A 9,863-nucleotide genomic window follows, 5' to 3' on the forward strand; every position below is an offset into this window, starting at 1 on the left:
GGTGGGAGAGGTGGCAGCCAACTTCTGTTGAGATGGTGGCGCCGTTTCCCCAAATTTCTTCTCAATTGACAACAGAGGTACTCAACACTCATAAAGGGTTGTGATGTAAGAGGAAGAATGGCCTATGAGGAGGGTGCTTGTTGGGCTTCTGCATGAGTCACAGCTCTGTGTGTGCCTTGTGATTGAAAGGTGATGCAGTGGACAGTCTCCTTGTGGGACACAAGCAGTTTGCTAGAATTGCTGGTTTTGCAGACCCAGGATTGCTAGGATGAGGAGCCCCGCTAAAACACTAAAAAAGCCTTGCTAGGAGTTGTTGGACCCCTCATGGTCAAAAGCTACCTGGGGCAGACTATATTGAGGAGAATGGGTGAGACTAAGTGGGAAAGCTAACAGTCCTATGAACAGATCTATAAACTCTTAAGTTTAACCTTTTCCCTAAGCCTGCATCGTCCAAAGCGATATGGGCTTTTGCATCTGACCCGCTTCCTAAAAGTTTTCTTCCAAAAGGGCCAACCCAACTTTATGCTCCCGTGGTCAGGCTGCTGAAGAATCTTGCAACGGGGGCGGGGGGGGAGTCCCCCCTTGCTAAGGTTGGAAGGTCTTGGTAGGTGCAAACAGATGAAAGTTGAAGAATCGAATCCCAGGAGGAGCTGCACTGACCCCCTGAGAACTGCAGAGGGAGCCAAACACCAAGGAAAGGGAGGAACGTGGATTAACCCCTTCCTGAGAAGACTCCCATTCTTTTTGGTGAGGCTTTTTAATTAATTTAGTTCTTGCCAAAGAGGCAGCCTGAAACCAGCTTGATCGAGTGCTGTTTTCTTTGCTCAAACGTGGCTGGTGTTCTGTGGAGAATGCAGACAAACAGGCCTTAAGGTCAGGGCCTGAAATGCTGAACATTTGCAACCAGATGGAGTTGTAGAACCCTTGAAAGCTTATGTACTGATGTACCTAGATCATGATGGGTAGCCGTGTTTGTCTGTAGCAGTAGAAGGGAGCAAGAGTCCAGTAGCACCTTAAAGACTAACAAAATTTATGGCAGGGCACGAGCTTTCGTGAGTCACCACTCAACTGTGGCTCACGAAAGCTCATACCCTGCCAGAAATTTTGTTAGTCTTTACGGTGCTACTGGACTTTTGCTCTTTTCTATTGCTACCTCACAGGGTTGTTCTAACAAATTTCTGGCAGGGTATGAGCTTTCGTGAGTCACAGCTCACTTCTTCAGCTACTTCAGGTAACTGAAGAAGTGAGCTGTGACTCATGAAAGCTCACACCCTGTCAGAAATACCGATGTACAGGTTTTGGTTGGTCTTAACAAAAATTCTGCTTGAGCCCAGCTTGCAGGCTTACCCATTCTGTCCCTTGGCTGGTCCTAATCATGCTTCCTCCCTCAAACTTTTCCAGCTGAGGCCTCTTGGCAGTAACGGAGGTTTCTGTTCAGCATCTAGCGCAGCACACGTGGTTACGCCATGGGGTCTCCGATGTGCCCGTGGACCAACACTTTGTGTCTGCAAGTGTTTTTAGGAAGTGGGTGGGGCCAGATGGGACTCTTGCCCAGTAGGGCTTCTGACTGGCCCCTGAAGGCCCGATGAGCTGACATCCTTGCTTCATTGGCAACTGCCACCATAGTGCTTGTTTTCACCTCGGCCCTCTTTCCCCAACATATTTTTTTAATGACCTATTTTCTCCCCCCGCACTTGGGCTTCCTCTCCGTGTGTGGCTCTGCCTACCCACGGCTCCGGGTCTGAATTCTTCAGGTGCCCACATGCACCAAAAGGCTGGGGATTGCTGGGTGAAGCAAGCTGAAGGCGGTGTGCTGGGAAAGAATACAATTTCCTTGAGTGGGGGGAGGGATGGCTCTCATAAGAACATAAGAAAGGCCCTGCTGGGTCAGACCTAGGCCCATCAAGTCCAGCAGTCTGTTCACACAGTAGCCAACCAGGTGCCCCTAGGAAGCCCACAAACAAGACGACTGCAGCCACACTCTCCTCCTGCCGTCAGAACCGCAGCCCCCTTGCCGTGATGCTGTGGCCTGTCTCTTGTTCCTCTTTAAGGGGGGGAAAGGCCCAACGTGGCAGCTGGAAAAGCTGTGGTTGGCCATTCAGAGATGAGGGCAAGATGGCCACTTCCCTCTTTGCAAAATTCCACAGGCTGGGGGAAGTTTTTGTATGTCTGGGTGCTGCTCCAGGAAGTGGCAAACCAAACCTCTGTCTTGGGAGCACTTTCACCCTTTGCAGAAGCTGGAGTTTGGCTCCCTGTCAATGTTTGGTTCCTTCCTGTGCATCATCTTTGTCCCAGTGACAGGGTCTCCCTCTCCCTTTTCTTTCCACTGCTGAGTAGGGCAGGGGTCTGGTCCAAATTGTTCAGGCCCTTGGCCTCTGTAGGCTAGTTTGGCAGGCCTTTGGCTAGCTGCCTTTCCCGCTTGAATTCCGCTTCACTTGCAGGTGGCACTTCCCAGGGTCACAGGCTCGGTTTGCTGTACCTTCTCAGTTTCTACAGCCTCAGAGAGGTGGGTAAAATCTTGGAGAAATTAGTCTAACAATGCTCATCCTGGTGCAATCCACTACAATTCCATTCCCTGTATAAAAGGGCCCTCCGGAACCATTCCATTCTACTACAACCCCATTCCCTTGATCAAAACACCCTCCTGATTGTGGACTAAGGAAGTAACATTTTCCGCTTCACAAGCCATAAGAGAAAATTGGTATGTTGTTTCATAGATGGTATCTTTCACCAAAAGATTTGCAAAAGATGTTCAAGACGAACCAAGCTAATTGCAGGAAATGTTCTGAAACTGAGGGGACTTTTTATCATCAATGGTGGACATGTAAAAAAAGTCAACAGTACTGGAAGGTCATACATAAGGAAATACAAGATATGCTGTTGGTGAACTTTGAGTTAAATCCTAAATAGATGTTGGGCATAATACCCTGAGTGAGCTCTACACATAGAGAACTTTTTCAATATGCAACCACAACCGCTAGAATCTTATGTGCAACATATTGGAAAACCTCTGCGTCTCCGGATATGGCTGAATGGATTAACAAACTATTTGACTTCGCCTTGATGTCAAAATTAACACATCTGAAGAAAAAGAATCCAATAGATGATTTTAAGTTGAAATGGCAACCATTATATGATAAATATTCATGTGTTTTAAGTTCTGCTTTCTGGCGAACATAGAGATAGTATTTCAAATTAGTATGTAGTATTGGAAGTTTGTAATAGTTATTGACATAAGAGTATGTAATAATAGTATTGTAATAGTTGTTATTTGATTATTAACAACCAATCAAGTGCTTCCAATTTTCTTGCTTCTGAATATGTAATTCAGAAGGATAATCAATATAAGATTTCAATAGTGTAAGCTTAAAAGTTGATAATGGAGGTATGTACCTATTATTATATAGAAGCTTGGACACGGACATATTGTTCTTATTTGATTTCCGCCCTTCTTTTCCCTCTCTTTTTTCTGTATCCTAATATATAAAAATAAAAATTATTAAAAAAAAAACAACCACCCTCCTGATCCATGCTGAACCCAGCCTGAAGGCGGGTGGGGCTCGGGGCAATAGAAGTGAGTTCGGGATGTGGATCCGCCCTCACGCTTGGAGGTTCCTGCTCTGTCCCACATCAGTCTGAATAACGCCTAGGGAGGTACTCCGAATAGAGTCACTTTAGCCTTTGGAACGCCGTGTCTCTGGAAGCTTAGCCATGCTGTTTCAGCATCCGTTGGTTTCAGCGGCAGTGCCTCTGCTTGTTGTCTTTCTACCCTGTTCTGCTACCCCTTTTCTTAAGGTTGCTCGCAAACAACATTAAAAAAAACCTTTACTGAACCCCCCACACTAAAAGCACTTATAAAACTCACAAATCAGAGTTGAATTAATAGCAAAAGCCTGATATTTCTCACCTGATGCCTGGAGGTCAGCATTCTTGGCACCAATAATGCCAAATCACAGCATCTAAACTCAATACTGATCACATTGGAAAGGAAGTAAGTCATCACTTGAAGGGAAAAAAAATGTGCAGGGCGTGAATGCCAGGCATCGGGAGCCACCACTGTGGAGACCCTGTCTGAGTGCTTCTGAGGTGGCCTCAGAAAGTGGAGACCCACACAGCAGGGATTCCAAGCAAGATCTTAGCAAGCAGGCAGGCTGCGATGGAAGCAAGGGATCTTTGAGATGTCCCATCCCCAAGCAGTTTAGGGCTTTGAAAGGTAAGCGTTGCCACCTCCAATTGTGGCTGGGATTGAGCTGGCAGCCAGGGAACCTCTTCAGGCACTGGTCAGGCCTGTTCCCTGCTGCCCAGAGGCAGCCTTGGAGATGTGCCCTAGAGGCCTTATCCTTTACTCCAGAACTGTCCAAGCGATTGCAGAATACAGATGAGTATATTGATTGTGGCAAGTGTGTGTATGAGAGAGAATTAATGGATGTCAGACTGGGTTACAGTACAGTGTGTGGGTAAGAATAGCTAACGTGCCTCAGATTAAAGGTATTCATTCACACCACAGGAATGTATGCCATGCCTCTGGATGAATCCCTGTTCTTCCCTGTTTTTCTAAGAAGGCTCTGCTAGGATGAGAAACAGCCCTGCCATTGCAACGGGAGTGACTGGTTTATTCAGTCACTGCGCCAGCGGTGTTCCCTGTGGAGGCTTCCTGATGCAGCTCTGCACGAGGCATTTTTCCTCCTTTTAAGGAGCACCCTCAGATGAGACACAGATTTTTACTTGCATATTCTCAATACAATGTGTGCTTGTATGTGTGTGTGTGTGTGTGTGTGGGGAGGGTTAAATACAAATATTTTGACTCCAAGTGTGTAGTGATGCTGGGCAAGGACTGGAGAGGCCTGGGTTCAAGTCTCCACTCTATCATGTAGCTCATTGGGTGTCCTTGGGCCGGTTTTTCTCAGCCTTGCCTTCCTGAAAGGGTTGTGAAGCTGAAATAAAGGAGGAGAGAACCAGACGTGTATGCCTGAGCTCCTTAAAAGAAGGGTGGGATAAAATTGCAATGACTGAGGAGCGCCCCTTGTGTGAAAAAGTGTGTTCCTTTTCTCTATTTGGGGAAGCATTGACAAGGTCTCACAGTGCCGGGGATCTGCTACCTCACGCTCCTTCAAATAACGGCAGAAGAGTGATTTCTCCCTGAAATAAACAGCTAGCGCTCCAGAGCCATTACCCCAGGTTTTTTTTTTAACAAGCAATTAAACCCTTAAAAATACTTTTCTCCTTTTACAGGATTGAGTGGGGCTACACCTCCCCCTCCCAGCCCTGTGTATCTGCGTTCAAGAGGCGCAAAGAGCAGGCACCAGCCATGCGGCCTTGATGGTATCCAAGGGCCAAGAAGGGAAGGGGGGACTGTCCCGGGAGGCATCGACATTCTTTCTGGGAATTGACGAGATGCAGAGACGGACGGCGGTTTATACAAAGGCCGCCAGGTTGATGCCTTGTTTGGGGGGCACATTTTTTCCACTGTACCAGGTGCCTCAGCTCAAGCAGGCGCTCTTGACATAGCAGTGCCTTCCAGAAGAAAAGTGGGCTCCATCACTCATCCTGCGGGCGGGGCAAGTTAGGGTGCTGGAGCGACCTGAGCCATGCCCCAGCGTTTCTGGCAGAGCAGTGGGGTGCTTTGATTGGCTTGCTCATTGCCCCCGAAACCTTCCCAGTCAGTTAAAGGGCCGCTTTGTCCCTGGCTTTCTGCACCGTTGCTCCCAAGCACTGCTGGGATGCTGTCAACTTGTCCAAACCCACAGAGGGGCCTGCAAACTGCAGTTAATATTGAATGGGTTTGTTTTTCTTTCTATCCTCTTATCTCCCCACTGGGGACCCAAAGTGGCTTACAGAGGAGTACCAGTTTAGACAGACAAATCACCGCCACCATTTTTTAAATGTCTGGTATACCTGGGCCACAGGCTAAAAAGCCAAGGGCTAAGCACCAAGCACTCTTTGGCTCTTGCCCATGCTAAAAGGCCCGGGCTCATGTACCTGTAAGAGGAAGGGAAGTGGATAATCAACCCAAACTTCATTCGGCTCAGGTTTATCTTCACAACAGCCTTATGAGGTAGGCTAGGCTGAAGGATTGTCTGTCCCAATGGCAATCAGTGAGCCCTGGGCAGTTTGAGTAAGCATGGCTTGGACCTGCTGGGTGAGTCCACTTTGCCTGGTGTCCAGTGAATCAAGGTGGCCGCCCAGGTGCCTTTGGAATCTCACAAACCAGGCCTGGGATGTTTGTTCTCTTTGGAAGCTGCAGATATGTCTTTGACCTTTCTGTTATTGTGATAGAACTTTCCTCTAGGAATCTAAAAAAAAAAAGCCATGTAGATGGGTAACCATCTTTTCAGACAGTAAAGTCCATATGTCAGTTACATGCGATGTGCGGAAATTCTTTTCCCCTGTCTGACCCTACTGCTGCGTGCCTTCCTTTGACAACCAACTCACAGGGGGGATGTTCTGCCTCCCTTGACCAGCCCATGACGGCGAAGGAACTACTTTTCTGCCCGCGACTGAATCAGCATTCTGGCCCCCGCAGGGCTGCCGCGTGTTATCAGTCACACCCACTCATATCCTTTGCAGTTCCATGTATTAAATCTAGGCCATAAGCGAAGAAGTAGTGCAGAACTGTGAAGAAGTAAACAGGAAGTTGGGAGGGCAGGATGCAACCTCTCCCCACTCTGTCTGACTTGCCATTAAAGGGGTTTTTTTTTAGGAGGAAAAAGCCGTGTAACACTGCAATGTCATTTCCCTGCCCAAATAGTCATCTTGTGGGTTTTGCTGTTCGTTAAAGTGCAAAGCGATAACAGTTTCCAGAATGTCGATGCCTCCAGCAATCGTCTTAATGGTCGTGGAAGTCTGGCTTTCTCTGGCAGGGTGAGGTAATGGTGGGGTGGGGAGGGCAGTGCCTACCGGCATTCTGCGCAACCCCCCCTCCTCGCAATGCTCCCACTGGAATTCAGCATAGAAACCCACACCGATTGAGCACGGATCTGTTTTATGCCTGGTTTTCTTGAAACGTTGCAATTCCATGAGCCTTTCAAGCTTATGCTTCACATTTTCATTTTAGGGGGAGATGTTACACATGGAGGAGAAGCTGGAGTGCAGCTCTCAGGCTCTCAAGAGCAAAAACTGCATTAAAAAGGTGCAAAAGATTTTTTTCGGGCTAACTGATCAAATGCAGCATCTGTTTCCACCAGTTTCAGCCAGATGCTTCTGGGAAGACTACAAAGCTGGTAATGAAAGCAGTAGCTCCTCCCTTATCATTTGTCTCTTGCATCTGGTAATTCTGAGGTAGATTGCTTCTGGATATGGAGGTTCTATTTAGGTTGGTCAGCACCAATTAGCCACAACATCTGCTCTACCACCAACGGGCTTTCCTTTTTACAAACAGTCTAAGCCAGCGGCCCCTACTAATTTTCCTAGGTTTTCTGAGGCTTTTCTTTGCAGTGAGGACTAGAACCAGGGAAGAGGAGAACTGTCAGTGTGTAGAAGCTGGGTGTTTCCTGGGGTGAAGCGCATGACGACTAGCTCATGTTGACATGGCCTCTTGGGCAATTGCTACGGCTCCCCACCCACTGCGCCCAAGCAGGCAAAATCACACTTCCTCAAACTGTGTCTTTGACCCCCCCCAACCCTACAGACGGTAGGAAATGCCTGTTATCGCTGAGTTCAGCCCTTTCAGGGCTCCCAATGAATGTGCAGAGTGTGTGAACAGGCGCAAAGAGGAGTGGCTGAGACGGTGGTGTGTCGCATTAATTCTTGTGTGTTTTGGATGGACTCTAATCTGGTGAACCGGGTTTCATTCTCTATTCCTCCATATGATTGGCGGACTCTGATCTGGAGAACTGGGTTGGTTTCCGCACTCCTCCACATGAAGCCTGCTGGGTGACCTTGGGCTAGTCACAGTTCTCTTCGAGCCCTCTCAGCCCCACCTACCTCACAAGGTGCCTGTTGTGGGGAGAGGAAGGGAAGGCAATTGTAAGCCAGTTTGAGTCTCCTTTCAGTAGAGAAAATTGGGATATAAAAACCAACTCTCCTTGTTCTTCTTCAGGTTCACCTTTGAGGTTTGCAAAACAGGTACCGTGAGGAAAGCCACCTCCCTTGCAGATGTGACCCGTGCTTTTTCTCCTCGGCCTATGACACAAACTACCCTTGGGGCAGTTGAGAGGAGAGGAACATGCTGTAGTGGGGGGATTATGGCCCTCCCGCCTGGAACTGCAACTCCAAATATTTAGACAGGAAAGGATTATTCCTTGGCAGAGGGGGGGTCTGGGGATGGAGACATCGGGAGGAACATACGGGGGATTAGTTAGCAGTGGAAATATTTATTCTGGGCCTTCAATCTTCCAGAGCTTCTGTTGCCTGGATTATTTGGGGATGGGGGTGGAGGAGCAGGCCGTGGGCTGCAGGTGCTTGAATGGGGGAAACAGATGAAGTCAAGAGTTAACATGGATTCCTGCCAGTTTACAAGGGAGTTGAAAAGCAGTTCCCCCCCCCCCCGAGGGCCCACCTCTTGGCTGTATGAGGTACATCGTGCTCAAGCACACACATGCCCCCGATGTCCCATGTGTTTTCAAGCTTACTTGCATGCAGGACGAGGACAAGAAACTTACACGGAGGTTCAGGCTGGAGAAAGACAGCCGTTTTCTCAGAGCGTTGAAATGGGGTTGGAAAATGGGATTTGTTGACTGTGGTGCACCCACCTCTGGTTAAATAGGATTGGTGGGTTCATGTACTGCGAAAACCTGTCAGTGGTGACGAGTCCAATGAGGTGTGTGTTCGTCCATCTGCCTCTTTCAGTTCACTTTCATGCTATCTCCTAAAATATCTAGGATGCTGTTTATCATATTTTTGTCCTGCCCTTCCCCCAAAGGAGCCCAGGGCAGAGCACACAGGTCTCGCCTCTGCCATCCACATGACAACCCTAAAAGGTAGGCTCGGCCAAGAGATGTGATTTACTCAAGGCTGGACTTCATGGCAGAGTGGACTTTTGAACCCCTTTCTCCCCTAGTCTTACCCTGACGTGTCAGCTGCTCCCCCACGCTGGCTCGCTGCAGCAATTTTGCCAAGAAAGTCAGCTGTCAGGAAAGGCACAAAATATGCACAAAATATAGCAGGATCCATGTATTTGGAGTTGCACAGACACCCAGATATAAACACATCCTTTATTTTTACAGTTTCAACGATTCACAGTCACATTTCCAAAATCAGTTGAATCCCACACTCTGAAAGCGAATTGGCACCAAAAGCACGGAACAGCCACACACCGTTTCTCGCCACTCCCCCTTTCGATCCCTTGGTGGCCTTGGCAGAGCCAAGCACGGCGGCTGTTTGAGATGCGGGTAGGGTTGCCAGCCTCCCAGTGGGGCCTGGAGATCTCCCGGAATTACAAGCAGCTCCAGACCACAGAGATCAGTTCCCCTGGAGAAAATGGCGGCTTTGGTGGGTGGTCTCTGTGGCTCTGGACCCTGCTGAGGTCCCTCCCCTTCCCAAACCCTGCCCTCATCAGGTTCTAACTCCCAATCTCCAGGAATGTCCCAACCTGGAGCCGGCAACCCCAGATGGGGGCGTGTCGGTGCCTTCACAATGTGAGTGCATCTTTGTCCCTGTGCCTTCACAGTTTCTCCTTTGCAGGGGAACTGGAGGCTGCCTTTAACCTTGGCCCCCCCATCTCCTTTCCTAGTGTCCCTTTTGGGAACCTGAAGGTGGGGCACCAAACAGTGCATTCGTGTGGAGGACCTTCTTGCTGGAGATACCCCCGGGGTGGCCAAGGAGCCCTCCTTGATCTCCCACCTCTTACAACGACAAGCTGATCTGTGCCTCAGGCTTCAGAGAAGCTCGGCCTTTTTGAGATGGTGCAGGAGAGTGTAATTTCT

This window comes from Euleptes europaea, chromosome 3 (assembly GCF_029931775.1).
Source record: "Euleptes europaea isolate rEulEur1 chromosome 3, rEulEur1.hap1, whole genome shotgun sequence".
NCBI lineage: Eukaryota > Metazoa > Chordata > Lepidosauria > Squamata > Sphaerodactylidae > Euleptes > Euleptes europaea.